This window comes from Mesoplodon bidens (genome assembly GCF_964165515.1).
Source record: "Mesoplodon bidens genome assembly, chromosome: 6".
In the NCBI taxonomy this organism is placed as follows: Eukaryota; Metazoa; Chordata; class Mammalia; order Artiodactyla; family Ziphiidae; genus Mesoplodon; species Mesoplodon bidens.
Window position 1 is genome coordinate 82,486,204 of NC_138162.1, and position 21,432 is coordinate 82,507,635.

The window sequence follows — 21,432 nt, forward strand, 5'->3', positions numbered from 1 at the left end:
AAATATTTTAAAAATGAATGTGGAGAAACCATTAATAAAAGTTAAGATCTTATTACAGTTCTATTTATTTTTTATTTTTAAATTCATACGTAGGTTTTTACCAAGGTCCTAGTGAGTGGTTGGTGTTGGGTGTTTACCATATTATAAAAAGTAATCAACTTACTAAGTAAAAAAAAGTGAGCCATGCCTAGACTAATGATAAGAATTCATGATGAACAAAGATTATGATGAATCCAATCTTGTGTTCCTGAAATATTCTCTGCCTAAAAAATAATTAATAATAATACTAAAATGAGGCCTTTTGGTGTCCTGATTTGACTCAAAGACATAGCATAGACTAGGCAGAAGAGAATGGATAGGTAGCATTGATACTTATTCCTCTGTTTTTTTTTTCTAACCCTGGTTTGCATTGTAGCTCTGTCACTTCCCAATTATGATAATAATTGTTGTCCAAGTTTGCTCATCTGTGGGGATGATAATCTCTGTCTCAAAAGATAATACCTATCCCAAAAGATAGCCTTGAAAATAAATAATATATTCAAAGGTGTCTGGCACATGGTAATTGTTCGGTAAATATTAACTGTTATTATTGCTAATACTAATAGTATTCTGTGCTGCTGATTAAGAGCAAAACTACTGTTTTGTAAACAAAATAAATAAATGGTAAGACTTATTCTACTACTGAAAAATACCAGAGCAAATGATATTAATTTTCCAAAACAGTCATTAAAAAACCCTCTATACTATTCTCACAGGTCATATTGTTATTAAGATAGTGGCCTTTTGGTTTTGTTGTTTTAAATTTTTATTTAAGTTTAGTTTTGGCCACAATGCTCGGCATGTGGGATCTTAGTTCCCCGACCAGGGACCGAATCCGTGCCCCCTGCAGTGGATGTGCAACATCTTAACCACTGGACTGCCAGGGAAGTCCCAAGATAGTGGCTTTTTGAATATATTTATGTCATTGACAAAATTCAAATTATTATTGACAAGAACAGAGCTAAGTACTCTGCTGCATGAAATTACTTAATATTAACCACTTAAATATTGGAGAATTATTTAGCCCTGCTAAAATAATAAGTACCTGTGTCATTATAATTAATGTTAATCACCTCTTCTTGATAGATAACTAAGGTCTGTCATGATTCATGATAATAAAATCATGACCTTATTATAGAGAAGGGTAATTATTTTCCTCTTCACTCTTGCAAGTGGGCAATGATCCAATTCCTTTACAAAGAATATAAAAATATCTAGCTTGAAAGTAAAAAGAAAGTCCAAGACTCATTTTTCTCTTATACATTTAAATTGCTGTCTTGCTCGATTCTGGCAATGATACCACAGATATAGATTTTGCAAGCATATTAATAACAGGAGACTTACCTTAGACTCACGGAGCTTAAAAACACGTATCCATAGACTCAATGGCAGATGTAAAGTTAATCAAAAGTCTGAAGAGTCCTGCTATTTTTAGCAGAGTTTCTTCAATGAGATTTAAAAGAGTTCAATAATAATCAATACTTCAAGAGTTAAGTCTAAAATTTCCTTGCTCCTCACATAAAGAATTACAATGAGAACACAAACCTTCAATTGCTCAAGTAGAAAGATATCAAAGTTCGAAAGCATATTAAATGAACAACTAGGTCTTTATTTTTGCAAGAGTGGTAGGTTATCCTTTCTAAGGTATGGAAAACTGCATATTGAATACTTTCAGATGAAACTGTAATTGAGGAATTTATGGAAGTAAATGACTTGATGCAGAACAAGACCTTCTCTTAAGAACAAATTTTAAATACATTTACTTTATTGAGCTTGCATTGGCTAACAATTTTAGACCTCTCCACAGTTAAGACCTGTAACCACTTTGGAATTGTACTTACATTATGTCTTAGGACCTTAAAGCTGGGAGAAAATAACTTTCCATATGTAATGAGAGTAACATGGTTTCTCAAAAATCTTATACACACTACTATGTATAAAATAGATAACTAATAAGGACCTACTGTATAGCACAGGGAACTCTATTCAATACTCTGTAATGGCCTATATGGGAAAAAATCTAAAAAAGAGTGGATATATGTATAACAGATTCACTTTGCTGTACACCTGAAACTAACACAACATTGTAAATCAACTATGCTACAACAAAAATTTAAAAAAAAAACTATGCTAAGTAAGAGACATATACCTTGGAATTTGCCACCTACTGTTATTTGTAATCCTAAAAGCCTTCAAGTAAACTTTAAGTAGTGTCCTTTAAGCAACTTTCAGCAAATACTTACATCTTGTTGCAAGGTTTGTGGGAAACAAAATCTATCTATCTATCTATCACCATCTAAGCCTGGCCTAGAAGCAGTCAAGTTTTGTTACATTGGTAAAGTATGAACATCAATTAAGTTGTGCTGGTTCTTCAGAATGATTTTGTCATTTAAAGTGAAATGTTGTGAATCTTTCATTTACAAAACAAAATTATGTATCAGTGGTTCTTAAGCATAGGTGATTTGCTCCCCACCCTTCCAGGGAATACTGGGCGAGGTTTGGAGACATTTCTGTAGACAACTGAGGGGTTTGCTAGTGGGTACAGGTCAGAGCTGCTGATAAACATCCTACGATATACAAGACAGCCCCACAACAAAGAAATTTTCAGTCCAAAATATCAGTAGTGCTGAGGTTGAGAAACTGACATACATGTGATAGGAACAGAGTAAAGGGACAAAGTAGGTGATTAAATAGTTAATCCCACTAGGGGATTGTAAGTAAAGAAGAAAGTATGGGAGAACCCTATAAGTTAATGATCACTCAAGAAAGCAGGTTTGGTGCTTCCCTGGTGGCACAGTGGTTAAGAATCTGCCTGCCAGTGCAGGGGACATGGGTTCGAGCCCTGGTCCAGGAAGATCCCACATGCCGTGGAGCAACTGAGCCCTTGCACCACAACTACTGAGCCTGCGCTCTAGAGCCCGCGGGCCACAACTACTGAAGCCCACGCCCCTAAAGCCCTTGCTCCACAACAAGGGAAGCCACTTCAATGAGAAGCCCACGCACCGTAATGAAGAGTAGACCCCGCTCGCCATAACTAGAGAAAGACCCCGCACAGCAACAAAGACCCAATGCAGCCAAAAATAAATAAATAAAATTAATTAATTAATTAAAAAAAAAAAAAAGCAAGCAGGTTTGCTTAACCACTAAACCAAGCAGGCTTGCTTAGTAACAAAACCATGCAACAGAAGCATGAGACATGCCCTAAAGCAATAAAACAATGGTGGCATGTGACCCACATCCTGCCCAGTGAGGTCAGTAAATTAATGATTCCTAGGACATGCTCCTCTGTGCACACTAAAAACAAAAATATAAGGAAAAGGTGACATTATACTGAAACTTGAGATGATTTACCATACTTTAGTATATGTTACTGCCGTTTTGCTCATTTCCATTGTGCTTTGACAGTCCCAGTTAAACCACGTAGGGACAAGAAAACTCCCCCACCCGACGTGGGGGAGGAGCTAATGGAAGCTTGAGGTCTACTCAAGATTGAGGAAGAAGGTGGTCTTCTCCCCCTCCCCACTTTTCCTTTGATTGTAAAACTGTAGCCCACTAAGTTCTTGGGGTGACACACTCTCATGCACCCGCTTGTAAGCCTCACAAGCATCCTATTCTGATAAATCACTTATTATCTATCACTTCGCCTCTTGCTGAATTCTTTCTGTGCTGAGACATGAAGGACCGGAGCTCCTCGGAGCCCCCTGAGATGCATTTCTGTGGTTTCACGTGAATCAAAATATATTCCAAACCAAATTAAACTGAATTTCAAGATCTGCCTTTATTTCTTTCCATTGTAGGGGAGGAAGAAATTTTGCTCTACCCTTCTAGGTTCTTTTGGCTGGCTAGAAGGCAGATTAACAGGAGAAAATAAAACAAAAGTTTAATAACATGTATACATGGGAGAGACCCAGGAAAACTGAGTAACTCACCAAAATGGTCAAAGCCCTCACCTTAAATACCATCTTCACCTAAAGAAAAAAGAGCATGTTGGGAGTGGTTGGTTGGGACCTCAAAGGGGAGGAAGGCAGTTCACATGGAGATGGAAAAGCAAATGTTTGGTAAATAAATGCTTGCTGGTCTGTGCAGAGACAATGGGTCACATAGTAGACTCTGATCTTTAGGCCCTGCCTAGAGTTTCCTCCAGAACACCTGGCCCATATTCTTTGTAGATATCTCTGGTGAAAGCTCTATTCTAGGAAGAGGTCCTCTATTTGAATTCTTTTTGGCAGTTAGGGGGAAGGTCAAAGTTTCTACCTGAATCTTTTGAGCTTTGATTGTTTTTAACTTTAATCCATACGCCAAAGAGAAATTTTGGGGTAGCAAGTTGTGCTCCCCTACACCATTAATGTAATTATTTATGACATTACATATAGTTTGCAGTACCTAATAGATTATTGACTAATCTATTCCTAAATAGATTATTGACTAAGAATTTTCATAGGTTGAAACTACAAACTAAAGCATACCAATTTTTCGTCTCTATTAAGCACAAAATTAACTAAAACACTGCAGAATAAATGTTTCCTTAAATTAAGAAAGTAGCATAATATGAGATTAGACTGTTTAACTTATTCAACTATAAGAGTTTTTCCTTATCATTTTCTAATCATTTTTACAGATTTGTTCTCCTGTTTTTTGTTTACTTATGTTGCTTTCGTGGTTTGAAATTGGAAAAGTGACTCTAACATGCAAGATTGTCCCTGGAGTGCTGTGTCCTGGGAGCACACAGAATAACTTCCTCAGGTGTTCAGCAAGTGAACCCCTAAGGTTATATAGGCAGATCATTATGGAAATATGTGGCTAATATGACAGAACTCTAAGTACAAATTCAAAATCAAGAAACGGATATTAGGAATTTATTGCATGACAGTTTTCGGTTTTAACATATGCTTTCTCAAAATACTGCAGGAGCTATTATCGAGAAAAAGCCTCTCTTCTGTCCTCTAAATTGGTATTTTCAAAAGTTGTGCTATAAGATTTTCTTATTACATGTATCAAGTACATAAAAATTGTGCACTTAGTACTGTTTAGATATCAATCACAAGGCCAAACAACAAGGTATTTGTATGGTCAGGCCGCTCAAGATGGCTGTTCTCTTGATCTCTGTATAACCCCTGCTTGCCCAATGCCTGCTTCACCTATACTCTACTCACCTGACTGATCTTTTTACATACTCGCCCCAGGCCCCAGCTGGGGATTGTTCTTATCAAGGGGGCAGTGAGGGTCGTGCCCTCTGCCGGTTTCCCTGGTAACCAATGAGCCCACCTGCTGTCAGTCTCCCTATAACTAGCAGTCTCCCTCCCCAGCCGGGAGTGCAGCCTGCTTCCGTCCTGCTCAGTGTTGGCCGCACACGGTGGGGTGTCGCTCCAGGACCTTGCTCCAGACAGGTAAGCTCCCCAATCGGTTAAACCGTTGATGTCTCTGTCGCTGACCCCGGGCTCTTTCTTCGGCCTTGAAGCTGGGCGAGTACAGGCCTTGTAGGCCCGCGGGGTGCAGCCCATTAATTGGAGGAGCAGCCAGGAGACCGAGGAAGCTCCTGTGAGCGCCGGGATGTCGGGAAATACGGGATGGGGAGTGGAATGTTGCAAGGGCCGTCCACTGGCTCATGTGGCCCAGAAGTTCCAGGGGTGATCCTGAAAGTTGCGGGGGAAGTCCCAGGGTGGCCGTCTACCAGTATGTGGGGCTTGTGGTGGCTGTCCTTGCGGAATGGGGGCTGCCAAGAGATCTGGAGAACAATGGCGCCTAATGGCTCTGCTATTGCATCCAAGTGAGGCCTTTGTAATTGGTTTAAGTACTTGGTTCCTCTGTAGAAGAAACTGGTATTTCTCTTCTTGCGCCTTTGAGATGTAAATGACTCACCTGGGCTCTCAGGAACTTTAATCATGTGTGATCTCTAAGAGTGAAGGGGAAAAAAAAGAGCTTTTAGGTAAACTCTATAGAAAAATTATGTTTTGGGAATGTCTATCTAAAATAGTCTCTTCAGGGCTTCCCTGGTGGCGCAGTGGTTGAGAGTCCGCCTGCCGATGAAGGGGAAACGGGTTCGTGCCCCGGTCCGGGAAGATCTCACATGCCGTGGAGCGGCTGGGCCCGTGAGCCATGGCCGCTGAGCCTGTGCGTCCGGAGCCTGTGCTCTGCAGCGGGAGAGGCCACAACAGTGAGAGGCCCGCGTACAGCAAAAAAATTAATTTAAATAAATAAATAAATAAAATAAAATAGTCTCTACAGATTTTTGTAACTTGAAACTAGACTAAGTTAAATGGTAAGAATTCATTGACTATCTGGGTCATTTCAAATAGATTAAAATATTGGGACATTAATTGCTAGGTGGGTCTAAGTTTACCTACCCTGGCCTTCTTAGAAGAGGAAGTTCACTAAAGCATAAGTTTCCAATCAGGAAATGCACAATTACTTGCTTCTTAGTTTTTGCCAGACATTAAGGTTTTTAAGGGTTAGGATTATAATCAGTCATAATTCTAGTTATCTTAAAATGTTACATGTGACAGCAGAAACTGTTTCTTTTGTCAATTACATTGTGATCAAATGTTTAACCATGACTTTTTAAGTCTTTCTGTCATTTATAGACAGTTGTACTCTGTTGTACTTTGATAAATCTCAGATTTTACTGGGGAACTGGGTAAGAAATGAAAGTATCCTAAGGGAAAACCTGATGACTTTATAAAAAGTTTACAAGAGGATTGTTTCCTGAGTGAACTGGTGAATATGGTTGTAGTGTTTATGGATTTTTGTCTGGAATATTACTAGTTTTGATCTGTGCTTTCCAAATATAGGGAAGCCTTTCCCCTCAAGTTACTTATGACTTACAGCAATTTGGTAAATTATACCTCTGTGGGATATGTTTTTTCTCTCTCTGCCTATTCCCTCCAGAAATTGGAGACTCTTGGGTTCTGAGCAGGTGAATGGGAAAGACTGTCTCCTGGCATGTGCAGGAATCTCGATATTTTGGGGACTTCTAGAAGAGAGAAATCCAGTGAGTCTGATGCCAGACCTTTGGCATGGCTTTCCTGGCCTTGAGAAGCCTTTTGATAATTCAGTCTGAGACTCCTGAGGATTTCCACCACAGCCAGTTTGGAGGAACCTTTATGGTCAATTGACCAGACTTGTTTTGCAAACAAATTAGTCTTGATTTGGCTGTGTTTGGTGGATTAAGGGTAGTTTTAAAGAGAAAATGTATAGCCTACGGTGTTTCCCCATTAACATACCTCTAAGTCTGTTCACAAGATTTGATTAGTTTCCCCCCAACGTGAATGTCTAGGCGAATATAAAGGAGGCCTAACATGGAGGGACATGATCTGAACCTGGAGTGGGAGAAAGCACCCCAGCGCTGAGGGGTGGGTACTTTGATCATCAATGATTTCTACTGAAAGATTTGCAATCAAAAGGGGAAATGATGGAAAAAATCTATATGTATTGAGGTATGGGGAAGTCATTCTGGCTTATATATGGTTTAACAAATTTTACTGACCAGAGCAGCCTGTTTTGTGGTCTTTCAGACATGCATTGTACATCTGCTTTGGCCACTGAGGAAGGGAATGGATTTGAAAGTCAAAATGTAGTAGCTGTGGTTCAGGCATCCAAGGTAAAACTAGGTGGCCATTGTATATGTGATTTTAGACACGTTCTTGTATTTTTGAAAAGTTGAGTTTTCTGAGCTGTATTACAGACTAGGGCAAAAACCACAGGCAGGTGTGGTATTATCTCAGATGTGGTTACTGCTTATATTTTGCTTAATTGTCGTGATCTCCCCTGTGTTATGCCTGTTAGATGTCTTGCATTTCATGCCTAGCCCAAGTAAAGGGAAATCTGTCCGAGGACTGAGCAGCAACACTGGCCTCACTGTGAAATGAGTCTAACTGCTGGGTCTACAGCGAGATGCCATTGCTGTCCTCCTCTGGACTTCCATGAAAAATCGACCCAGTTAATATGACTATGTGGGGACTTCTGACAATGCGGGAAAAGACTCACCATCTTCTGGTCCCATACGCCAGTACGTCAGAAGGGTCATCTTCTGACATAAACGTTACTGTATAACTGACTGCCCATGAGCACCGCTGGGCAATGCTGTGTGGAATGGAATAGGCTGGCTCTGGACATACAAGTCCAAATAGTGGGACTATTTTTTGCTTGGAAAGACCTAATGGGTCCACCCCTGATGGCACCCAACATAACATGGGATGGCAGACCTGTACTGTGTGACTGCTGACTCCTAGCTAGGCCACCAGAATGTTTCTTTTAGAGCCGGGGCCTTCCCCTCCCCATGGAGGGACTCTGAGTTTGTGAAAACCAGGGGTGGCCTGTCTGTACTATATTTGCGGTATCTGGTTTCGGTGCCCTCTGCATACCTGACCCTAGGGATATCGTGGAAAAAGGGTGGATTAAGATTGTAAGGGTCGTACAGGGCACGTAGGGGTAGACTGTATGGTCAGGCCACTCAAGATGGCTGTTCTTGGGCTTCCCTGGTGGTGCAGTGATTGAGAGTCCGCCTGCCAATGCAGGGGACACGGGTTCGTGCCCCGGTCCGGGAAGATCCTGCGTGCCCCGCGGAGCGGCTGGGCCCGTGAGCCATGGCCGCTGAGCCTGTGTGTCCGGAGCCTGTGCTCCGCAACGGGAGAGGCCACAACAGTGAGAGGCCCGCGTACCGAAAAAAAAAAAAAAAAAAAAAAGGCTGTTCTTTTGCTCTCTGTAAATCCTCTGCCGACCAGTGCCTGTTTCACTCATATCATGACTAACCTTCCTAAGTACTTTCCCCATACCCCAGCTGGTGATTGTTCTTATCCAGGGGGCAGTGAGGGGCATGCCCCTCTGCTGGTTCCCCTGGTAACTAATGAACCCACCTGATATCAATTTCTCTATAACTGGTAATCTCTTTCCCCACCCTGGGAGTGAAGACTGCTACCCTGTCCTGCTCGCCATGCACTGCACATGGTGGGGTGTTGCTCCAGGACCTTGCTTCAGACACGTATGCTCCGCCATCCATTAAACCACTGATGTCTCTGTTGCTGACTCAGGGCTCTTTCTTCAGTCTTAAAGCTGGGCAACTGCAGGCCTTGTAGGCCTGTGGGGTGCAGCCCAACAGTATAGTAAGTCCCCTACCTACGAACAAGTTCCGTTCCGAGAGCACATTCTTAAGTCCGATTTGTTCATAAGTCCAACAAAGTTAGCCTAGGTACCCAACTAACACAATTGGCTATAGTACTGTACTGTAATAGGTTTATACTACTTTTCACACAAATAACACATAAAAAACAAACGCGAAAAGTAAACATTTTTAATCTTACAGTACAGTACCTTGAAAAGTACAGTAGTACAGTACAACAGCCGGCATACAGGGGCTGGCATCGAGTGAACAGGCAAGAAGAGTTACTGACAGGAGGAGGGAGAGGAGGTGGGAGATGGTAGAGCTGAAGGATCGTCAGCAATAGGAGATGGAGGGTAAGCTCCTGTTTCACTCACGCCTGACATTGACGGCAGAGGTTCTGGTTCCTTGCTGGATTCAGTTCTATCTACCCTCTTGAAAAAATGATCCAGTGATGTCCAGGTAATAGCTCTCATCCTCTTCCAGTATCTCCAGTAAAGATACTCTACAAGTACTGTACAGCAAAGTACACAAAAGCACAACCACTTGTAGAGGATGCACACATGTGACAATGTACTCCAAGACACATGAACTAACTTATGTGATTCGACATAAGAACACATGTTCACATCTTTGAAAGTTCGCAACTTAAAGGTTTGTATGTAGGGGACTTACTGTATTATAGAGGTAGGTATAAAAGAAGTTAGATACTCTCTTGGGGGTTACATACTGGTAACAACCAAAAAATTAAAGTATATGGGGCAATTTTTAGTAATAGAGGATTGCATTTTCTTCAGTACCAAATTTCATCATAAACCAGGACTATAGTTAGTTGTTCAGAAGATGGGATGAATGATGTATGTGGAATAATAAAGAAGACTTCACAAGTAGAGTTGACCTTGTACTTGGATGCTAAAACATGAATGAAATTTGTATAAGATGCAAGTTAAGACATAAGTAGGGTGAAAATAAAGATGTCAACAAAGGTCTAAACAAAAGACAAGTGAGGAGAAATAGTGTGTCCTTCTAATGTTTACTTTGTTTTTTTAAATAAGATAAAGTCCATATTATTTTTAGTCCTCTTCTATAGTATCTAGAGATAGATAGTTAATGGATAGATAATTATTTTAGTAATTGCATCAGCTTGTCAAGATGAAAATATTTAACCTGTTGATAATTTTGAAGGGCTATTACTGTATTGTGTCTAGCAAGTAGTCACTCTCAGTTTACATTTCATTCTTGAACCTAAGATATTCAACTGTATAATTCAAAGTTCTATATTCAATATCATGTTAAATATTAAAAGTACAAATTAAGCCAGACAAATTAGTTCTTCTGGTGAATAAAATTAAAATTGCAGGTCTGTCTAGGACATATGTATAACATAAATTTTCTCATGTCCATTTGATTATGTATGTCTCAACTATATCATGGTAATTCTTACATAACTGTTATACTACCAGTTTATTAATATCACTTACTAAGGGGTTGCTATGTTACGCACTGTTGTGACCTGTTAAAAACAGAATTCAATTGAGTGAATTTTAGAGATCTTCTTGGCTTTATTCAGCAATTCATGATTCAGCAGCATCCAGTCTAGCAGACAGAAAGGAGCTCCAAGGAGCTGTACCAAATGAAAGACTTAGGGTGGAAGGCAGCAGGGATAAGAAGTTGTCTAGGCAAAAAAACCAGACTGGTTATTGCAAGGTTCTTTTCCTTGTAGGGCATGACAGAGGTTTATCGGGCAGACTGCCTAACAAATGTTAATCAGGCAATTCCTCATTGACTGGTTTAAGATTTCTTTTCTGGGCGAGTTGAAACTGTAGTTAACTTGTCTCACTTTGGTGATGTGGGGCTTAGCATAAGAACTCCATTTTGGGCCTGTTGTTTTAACAAACCTCTTTAAATGTAGTTGAGGAAAATAAACATTATTATTCAAAACTATGTCTTATAAGGCTGATGGGTTGTGTAAAATAAAGGCTCTTTTGCTCTCCTGAAAATATTTGATAAGGATGAATTAGTAAAGGTGGACCATGTGGGTCGGGAGTAATTGCTGTATTTTCCTGCAAAAAGGCAAAGAAAAATTTGGAATTTCTGGTGGGTGATGATGAAAGTTGTGAGAAGAAAAAGAAAGTCTGAGCAGTTTGGCAGGAAGCTAGAGGTTGTTTTGGAAATGGCCCAGAAAAATTTTAATTACAAAATATCTAGTATTCAATTTACAGTTTTTGCATTTTTGTGAGATGATGTCTATCTATATCATCTATCATCTATGTATCACCATCATCATCATCTGTCTATCTAATTCCCTCTAATTTCCCCAAACCTATCTCTGTTCCCCAAAGCACATTATATACTCACAGATTCTTCACAGGAGTGACTTATACAATAGAAATAAGGGAAAAAACTGGATTCTATATCTTAGAGGAGCAGCAAGCACAAGATAGTGAGACAGTCCCCAAAATGAACTATTTGAGTGGAGGCAGGAGCTTAGATTCACAGCTGAGCAGGAGATGGTAGAAAGCACTCTGAGAATTTGCAGAAATCATAGTGGAGCTATTGTACTTTCTCCAACTTAGATGAAAATTTGTGCTATACTAATATATATATGGCTATTTTGAGGTAGTGACCACAGAAAAAATAAGATTACACACACACATATGTATATTATATATATTATATATATATAATCCCATTTAACATTATATTGAAATGAAACCTGTTTCATTTGATACTAGGTGATGTGAAATAAACATCTGAGGGATTCACCCTAAAGATCCATCTCCAGTGAGTCTTCCCCAAAGAAGCATTCTCAAAACTCCTGTTTCCCTTTCTTTCACCTGGAAAGTATTGAATCCTTTCTCCTGTGAGTGTGATAGTTATTACTGAGTTGAATAGCAGTTGTTTACATATCTGCCTTCTCCTGCAGAGGTAGCCTCAGCTTCTCTCCCATTGCCAGGAACGTTTCTGTTGTTAATCAATGTGTGTTGAATGACTTACTTCACTAGTACTGAAACTGATAGGTGTTGTTTCCAGGAGGCTCCGAGGAGCCCCTGTCCTTCACGTCTCAGTGCAGAAAGAATTCAGCAAGGGGCAAAGTGATAGATAAGGAGTGATTTATCAGAATAGGATGCTTGTGAGGCTTGCAAGTGGGTGGGTGGGTGAGCAGGTGCCACGACCCGAGAACTTAGTGGGCTACAGTTTTATAATCAAAGAAAAAGTGGGGAGGGGGAAAAGACCACCTTCTTCCTCATTCTTGAGTAGACGTCATACTTTCATCATCAGCTTCTCCTCCAGGTTGGGTTTTTTGTCCCTACATGGTCAGGCTAGGTCCGTAAATTATTGTTTTCATGTGTGCAGGGACCATGTCCCAGGGATCATTAACATACTGCTCTTACTGGGCAGGATGTGGGTCTCATGCCACCATTGTTTTATTGTTTTGGGGCATGTCTCGTGCTTCTGTTGCATGGTTTTGTTGCTAAGCAAGCCTGCTTGGTTTAGTGGTTAAGCAGACCTGCTTTCTTGAGTGATCATTAACTTACAGGGGTCTCCCATATTTTTTCTACTTACAATCCCCTAGTGGGATTAACTATTTAATCACTGACTTTGTCCCTTTTCTCTGTCCCTATCAGTACCACTGAGGAGAGAAGCAATATCCTTTTTCTGTTTATAATCTTATAATGCCTAGTATAGTTTCCTACCTGTAGCAGCTATTCAATAAATGCTTACTGCTGGGCTAGGGTAAGATATATGAGGTTCTGTTTAAGATTCCTTCTCACTTTATTGTTTTGGAAAAGCTTATAGGCAAAGTAGCTATCTTTTCAGTGGGATTTGAAAGATGCTAAATGTTCACCTGCCATATAACTCTTTTTTCAAAGGCTCAGCCAATTGGTGTTGTAGAAAAGTGTGATGTAGTGTTGTAGTAAGATTTATTAGCTGCCTACCCTTGGGAAAAACCACTTGATGTTACAAGTAAACTGGGAATGTGAATATTTTGGAAGATAGCTGTGGGTTTTAAGTTAGATAAAATATGTTCTATTCCCTAACAAAGTTACAGCCACATGGAAAGGATGGCAATAAAAGTTAATCCCCTTTTCCAAAATTTCAAATATAGGTGAAAAAGCTTCAGAAGTTTCCTATGACATTTTAACATATTTCTAAACGTACCCAGTATACTCAATGACAAAGTTTGAAAAACAAACAAACTACAGCTGTCACCTTACTGTAAAGGAATGGGATCTAGGAATAGCAAGTACTTATGGTAGAGTTTTGAAAAGTCTAAAATAAAACTTGACTCACTTTTTAAGCCAGGAGTAGGTGGTTCTTGGTTTCTAGGAGTTAGCTTGTAGACACTGGCACCAAGCAAACCTAAAGGATGGATAAGACACAAGAAAACAGGTGAATGGAGAGATAAGGTGATATGGTAACAGAGAAAATTAATACAGTCCTACTAACCAGAATATCAGTTCCTGATTTTTTTTTCTTTTGCAGCTTTATAAACCCATCCTTCATCTCCTTAGCTACTCCTGTGTTCAAAGCAGTCATTAAGTAGATTTAGTACCAGGTGTTTACAGACTCCCAAGGATGACAAATAGGACTGTCTCGCTGCCTCTTCTGCATGTAGAACTGCAGTTGCAGTTGGATCGAAAGGAAAAGTATGCTTCTAGAGAAAAAAAAAATTTTAATGCATGTATCTTCTTGCCTTCCATATCCTGTCTCCACTTTAAATAATTTCCTGCCATAAGGTGGAGCTATATCCTATGGAGAGAAAAGTATTGGCTAGAAGATCTGGCAAAAGTCCACTTAGATAATTTTTCACTTGGCTTGTGGTTTGTGATTTTAAAAAGTTAAAATGCATGGCAGGCACCCCCAACTCCACCACCAACTGATGCAGAGAGAGTTGTTATTTTGGTGCAGCTAGGATTTTAATGTGGCAAAAGGTGTGTGAAGGCAAGCAGGACCTTGTTTGTTAGCTTATGCTGTAAGCACAGCTTCAGGGGAAACTCTTTGAAGTGCTGAGATCTGAGGTGGTGGGTTTTGAAGCCCCCCTGAGGTAATACAGAGAAACCGCAGGTATCTGATAGTGTTTGCTCTTGAGTAAATCATCCCGAGCATCAAACAGTGTGTTGACAAACAAAATGAAAAAAAAAAAAGTGCTTTATTTAAAAGCGTATATTGTGTTGAATAGGATATTGCTAGAATTTAAGAGGCTGCCTTAAATTAGATGCAAGAGAGGTTTTGCTTCTCAGTTTGTGATTATAAGAGGTATGGCCATGAAAACCCCCAACTGTGTTATCTGTAAAACCCTGGCATATCCACCCAAAGGAAAAAATGATCCCCTAAAGAGAGAGAGCACTGCAGGGTTTCCTGATAACACATCAAGGGTAATCTAGATAAAGGAGAATGGCTCTACAGGAGTGTGTGTTCCATGACTCCCTGGGCAGTGCTCTCTATCTGGAAATCAATTAAAGGGCAGGGTACACCAGCTCATAGCTGGTTTGGGATTTCCTCAGTAGAGATTTGCATAGAAACCTTGCAAACAACTAAAACCTATTATAAAAATCCAAGATGGGTTTGATCTTGGTAGAGAAAAACCTTTACCCAATAAAAACTAATATTGGGAAAATTTTATCAGTAAAAAATTCATCTAATGTGCATATGTTTTTCCATATTGATAATGTAACTCATCTAAAATGTGCAAACATAACAATTATTTGCAATACGTCACTTATTACCTTTTTAGTGAAAGGGAGCAGAATTTGCCAAAATATGCCTCGTTGGCATACAGATTATGTTGAGTTGGTTATTTTTAAGAAACTGCAGGCACAGGAAAAGCTCTGAGAACTGAGTAGAAATTACTCTTTTGTCAGAGACATTTATAAGGAAAATCTTCATTTGTAAGGTTGTCTCCGTCTCTACCAGGAAGAGGAGGATGGTCAAATTTCTAGAAACTCTTAGCAGTGGAGAAGGCATGGATGTCAATCTGCATTACAACCTTACCCTCGTTAACTGTGTTCTTTCTGGTAACCTCCAATAACTGCCTCCCCCAGCCCCCAGCATCTTCTTTTGTCTTTACCTGGAGATGGTATTTAAGGTGATAGCTTGGACCATTTTGGGGAGTTAGTCAGTTTTCCTTGGTGTCTTGAATGTATACAGGGAGTATACATGTTATTAAACTTCTGTTTGTTTTTCTCCTGTCCATCTGTCTTTTATCACAGTGGGGGTCTCAGCCAAGAATCTAGAAGGGTAGAGGAAAAATTGTTTTTCCTCCCTGACACTGGGATCCTGTAAGATGTGTTGGTATTATTAGCTTCATCTTTCCAGATAATAAAACCAACACTCTTGAGGGGATAGCAGGGTTCCCTAAGAACAGTCAGGACAAATAATATAACTACTTTCTATTTGAATGTTCATACTAATCAGAGCACTAGATACTTTATATGCATTATTTAATTTAATCCTCACCCTAATCATGTGAAGATTATTCTCATGATTTTCATTTTATAGTTTTAAATACCTGCCCATGGTCACATAACTACTTGGTGGTAGAATCAGGAATCCAAACTCAGCAAGTATGATGCCAGAATTCTCAAACACTGCATATTTGCTTGAAGACAATTTCTATTCTTAAGTTGTCCAACCAGGTATTTGTATTTCCATGTTGTCTATTTACAGGCTAGCTATCCTTTTCCTTTTTAAAGCTCACTCATGAGGGCAAGGTCCTTATGTATCTGACTCATCTTTGGTTCCTCATAGAGCTTTGTGCATTACAGCTTCTCAAAGAATATTTTCTGAATATATAACGCTCAGTCCAGCTGGGAAACCTGTACATACAGTGACTCATCCTTTTGATTTATATCCTCCTCCTCCTCTCCCACATCTTTTCCTTCTTTTGTATTTTCATTTTACCTTGACAAATGCATTTTTTTAAATGTACTTTTGTTGTTGAAATAGGGCTCTCACCCACTCCCACAGGCCCTTATTTTAGTCTTCTAACTTTGAAGGTCTTTCTGCTTTCTTTTTTTTTTTTCTTTTTTTTTTTTTTTTTTTTTTTGCGTTAAGCGGGGCTCTCACTGTTGTGGCCTCTCCCGTTGTGGAGCACAGGCTCCGGACGCGCAGGCTCAGAGGCCATGGCTCACGGGCCCAGCCGTTCCGCGGCATGTGGGATCCTCCCGGACCGGGGCACGAACCCATGTCCCGTGCATCAGCAGGCGGACTCTCAACCACTGCACCACCAGGGAAGCCCTCTGCTTTCTTTTTTACAAAACACATCTGTCATGACTTTGCCTACTCCACTCCCCTGAGTCTCAGAGCTAGAGACTCACACTGTAGAGGTTGTCCATCTGTCTAGAGCACCTGGGGTTTAAGGTGTAAGCAATTTGACTGTAATTGCCTCTTTGCAGCAGTTAACCCTTGAAGTGGCGAAGGGGGACATTTGGTTGGTTCTCTTTTTCCATCTATATAAATAGGTATTGGAGTCAAATCCAAAGAGCATGGTGTATTTATCTAGAAATAAATGTAACCCTCCATGATGGGAGTTTTAGCAACACCTTTGTTTGTCTTACTCTGTTCTTGGTTTATTTTCATCAGAAACTTAGTTCACTCTTTCTATTTACATCCGATCCATTGATTTTTCTGGTGAAATAAACATAGATTTTAATAATATATTACTTAAATAAATCACATGCTTTTCTTCCCCTCTTAGATCACCATGTTGAATTGATCTCCTGATGCATGATTACTGTATAGGATTCAACTACTATTTCTTAAGCTATAGGTAGAAAGCATTTCAGATATCCTCTTTTATAATAAGCTTCAACTGCAACCTTGAATCTCCTGATCAGTTTTGGTAGAGAAGAACAGATGTGATGGTTTCCAAGACAAAGAATGGATAGATCTGAAAGTTTATTCAGTAACTTTTTATTCAAATTGTGTTTCCTTTCTACTTTATGCTAAGAATTATACACATACGGCCTCAGCTCTCAAGGGAAATCTTATATGAATAACACAGTGTCTTCACAAAAACTTCACTGCAGAAATTAAAAGTTTAAAAAAGTATATTAAGACAAAAATCAAGCATAGTCTATACAAAAAGTCAATTAGTGAGGTGAGCTATAATGTTTTCTTCTTCCATGGTTATTTCATTAAAATGCCCATGAATTCCAGTAAGTACATTCAAGTGTCATGGAGTAAAGAAGTGTAGGGCACGCTATACCAAACAGCACTGGGATAAGAAGGTCATACACCTTTCTTATCATACGTTAGCATACTGTGAGAGTATCTTTAACCCTGGAAGGAAAATAAGTTAATGCATATAAAGATCGGTGTAATGATGGAACTGAATTATGCAGTGATCCCAATTGATTTGATATAGGTTAAAATCTTGATTAAGATGTTTGGAAAACGGCACTCACCTCTCAAGCTGCTGGAGAAAAGTTTGTTACTGTCCCAAAGTAAGAGTGGGATTTTATTCGATCTACATAATTTATAAAAGCTTGTATCAAATTTTTAGTCCAATAAGTCTCTTTGTGGTATTCATATTTGCTACCAAGCAGTGCACAGAGAAAATGTAGACTCATTAATTATAATTTAATTTTATTCCCTTGAATACAATGATGTACTCAAATAGCATCTTTTCCCAGCATGCTATCCTTATACTCTCCTTATTGATAGGGTGACTGTCTAATTTATCATCTAAATAGGTACATCTTTGGAAATAAAAGTGGATACTATTAATAATTCCACTGAGGCAATAGGCACAAACTGAGACTGTTTTGGGAAAACTGGGACATATGTTTGCCATTCTTATAGCACAGCTATGTAATCACACATAATGTCATTGTGTCAATTTCTAAGGTGTTGGTGATTTTAGACCTAATCTCTTGTATGGTGATGACCAAGATAAAACTTTCGGGAGCTGTAACAAATCCAGCCTATATTTTTGTTATGTTGATTTTTTTTTTCTTATCCTTAAACGTCTACTACTAGAGAGAATCTGGATGTAAGCAGAAGGAGAAGACAGAGGGTTGTTTGGGAGAACAGTAGTTCTTCATCTGAATCCACTAGGATACATTCCCAGCCTCCTCTGAGAGAGAAGTCAACAGGAGAGGGAAAGGGAACATCGTTCTTGGATGATTTTGCTATCCCCTAAACAGCTATTCCTTTGGTCTCCTCTATTCTGTAACTACGCCCTGGCTGATCCCTGGGTATTCCACTTAATTGCATGCCATTTCATCGTTGTTCAGTAATTATACTTATGCATAGTTACGAGTAAAGTGATTTTCCTATATATGCATTAAAGTTAAATTTTGCTCCTGGGGTTCAGTGCATGTGTCTTCTAGTGGCATCAATAAGGAGCATGTGTGCTTCTTCCTGCCATGTGGAGAGAAGAATATGGTCAATTATGATAGTGAAATTTACTAAATGTGATGATAAACACTTTTAAAAGCAGCCCAACAAATGATTATGGATTTCACACTTTTACTAATTGCTTCAATTTGTGACTGAAATAAAAATCTTCCACTTGCTTTAGTATTATGGCTTGGATATCTCTAGAAAATATTACAAATATCTTTAAAGTATCTCTCACTGTGCTTCTTTCCCTTTCTTTCCAGCTTCTTTATTTCTATAAATTGACTAGTGTTTTCAATTTTCCCAATAGAAAAAATTATATGTAGAGATAAGTACATTCATGTATTTATTTATATATAGTTATCTTAAATGTATTTCTGATATCAATATTCCCTATTATTTCATAGAAATGTTCAGATTTTGAAATTCTTTAGGCTTAAATGTAGGGTTGATTTTCATTTCTTCTTTCTCACCACTTCACCTCATTAATTCTCAGCTCAGACACTGCTATCTCAGGGAAATTTTTCCTGATCCTACTTCCTACCCCTAGAAGAAGTTGATTATTCTCTCTTACACAGTTTCTGGTTGCTCCCTAATTTTCCATTATAGGATTAACCACACTGTTTTTTTTTGGCCGATCCATGCAGCATGTGGGATCTTAGTTCCCCAACCAGGGATCAAACCCAAGTCCCCTGCAGTGGAATCGGGGAGTCTTAACCACTGAACCACCATGGAAGTCCAACCACATTATACTTTATATTTATGTTTATTTGGTTCAGGTCAGCTATGCTCAGTAGAATATAAGTTTTATGATATCATAGAGTGTGTCTACTTTGCTTGACACTTTGTTCCCAGTGCCTTATAAAGAGCACACTACATAGTAAATGTTCCAAGTTCCAAATCCAAGTGAGAAGAAAAAAAAGGATGAAAGGAAGGAAGAAAGAAAAGATTTTTCTTAAGATCCCTTCCAACATTCTGAACGTTAATGATTCTGTCGATCAATGATTCCTTTGTGGGCAAGTATGGATATTCTGCCCTAGACTGAGGTGTCAGTAACTGAATATTGTTTGCTCTGAATTTTAGGGGAGACTTTTATTACCCTGATGGGTTTTTCCATGTGGAAACCAAACATTACATTTTCCTGTGTTCTTAGCTTTCTTCTTTTTTTTTTTTTTTTTTGCGGTACGCCAGCCTCTCACTGTTGGGGCCTCTCCCGTTGTGGAGCACAGGCTCCAGACGCGCAGGCTCAGCGGCCATGGCTCATGGGCCCAGCCGCTCCGTGGCATGTGGGATCTTCCCAGACCTGGGCACGAACCCGTGTCCCCTGCATCGGCAGGCAGACTCTCAACCACTGCGCCACCAGGGAAGCCCTTAGCTTTCTTCTTTATTATTGCTCTTCTTTCATTCACTCTTCACTGGGTCCTTCCCATATGGTCAATAGCTTTGGTTTGTGGTTATGTATTACATGGATTGACAGAAGACAATGTGAGGACTGAGTGCTTCCTAGAGCCTCGAGTATACTGTTCAACTACTATAGAACCAATAATACTTCACTGTCTTAATTTGTTTATATGTCTGTCTTTTTCCATTATCCAATAAGCTACCGTTTGTGCTAGATATCTTTCCTTAGCTTCTTCAGGTCCAATCTTTATCTTTGCCATTCTGCTCTGTGCTCTAGGGGGCTTCAGCTTGGGTTCAACTGGCAGGAGGTACCAGCAGGAGATCACAGGGTGGAGATGGAGTTAAGACTGGTATTGATTGCCTGGTTCTTGAAGGATTGCCCATTCTGTTTAGGGCTCTCTAGATTCAGGCCCTTCAGGCTAGGACTGGAAAGAGCACCCCACAGCTACTAACTATGGGGCACTCCATCTTCCTTTGTCCTTAATCAATTTCTTCTCTTTTGCTCAGGTTGAATGTGCTGTTTCATGATTTCATATTTGTTTTCTCAGTGCCTAGCACAAATCTTACATTTTGTTGAATGAACAAATGCATTTTAGCCAAAATTCTGTTTTACAAACCATGATTCCTGCTTAACTGTCTAAGTTTCAGAAACAGCAGGAATCAAAAATAGATGTTGGAGCAGTAGTTTCTATCAAGATTCTGTGAAGAGTGATAGAATAGTAAAGTCCTTACTCGAGGCATCTGTTTCTTTAAATATAAATAAAATGTTAGTCAGTTCCTAGACCTAGTCAGTTCCTGATTGTGTGGCCTTAGAAAGAAAAGACACACTCTTTCTGAGCCAACATTTCATCAGTTATTATTTGAAAGGTGGAACTTACTAAATTATTTAAGTCTGATCCATTGCTAGTAATATAATTAACAGTTGACAGCATTTCCATCTTGAGTATTATTAAGAGATATCTTGGAAAGAATATGCAAATAAATGAAGAAAGGGATAACAAAAGGGCAATTCTGAACACTCATACTTTTGTTTGTGGAGATAGTTGGTTACCTGTAGTGTTATGTTTCATCATAATGAGTGTACTTCTCAATTCTTTCCATGTATGAGCCATGGTTAGTTGCTAAAGAATGACTTTCCCACAGAAAGCAAAATCTTGGCAGAGAGTTTCAAATGCTCCTTCTTAGATTTATGTTTCTTCATGTGTTCCTACTTTTAATATAATTTTTATCCTATTCTGTTTGTTTATTTACATATCACTTGGGCAGTGATTTTTCTCCAGAAATGCATGTGTTTTTGATGCTGCAACCCATTAGATATTTGCCATTGCTTGAATTTCCTACAAACTGTAACAGATTTTTTCCCTTTCAATTTCCCTGCTAATATCAATTTCTAAAGTGTTTCCTGTGCATTCAAATGCTGTAGATCTTTCATTAGATTATAAAAGAATTGCTGTTGACTACATACAATGATAGTAACTGTATTTCATTTCCTAGGTACTCCAAGAGAGGAAAAGACTTCCTTGTGATTTTATAGTTTATCTGAAAACATA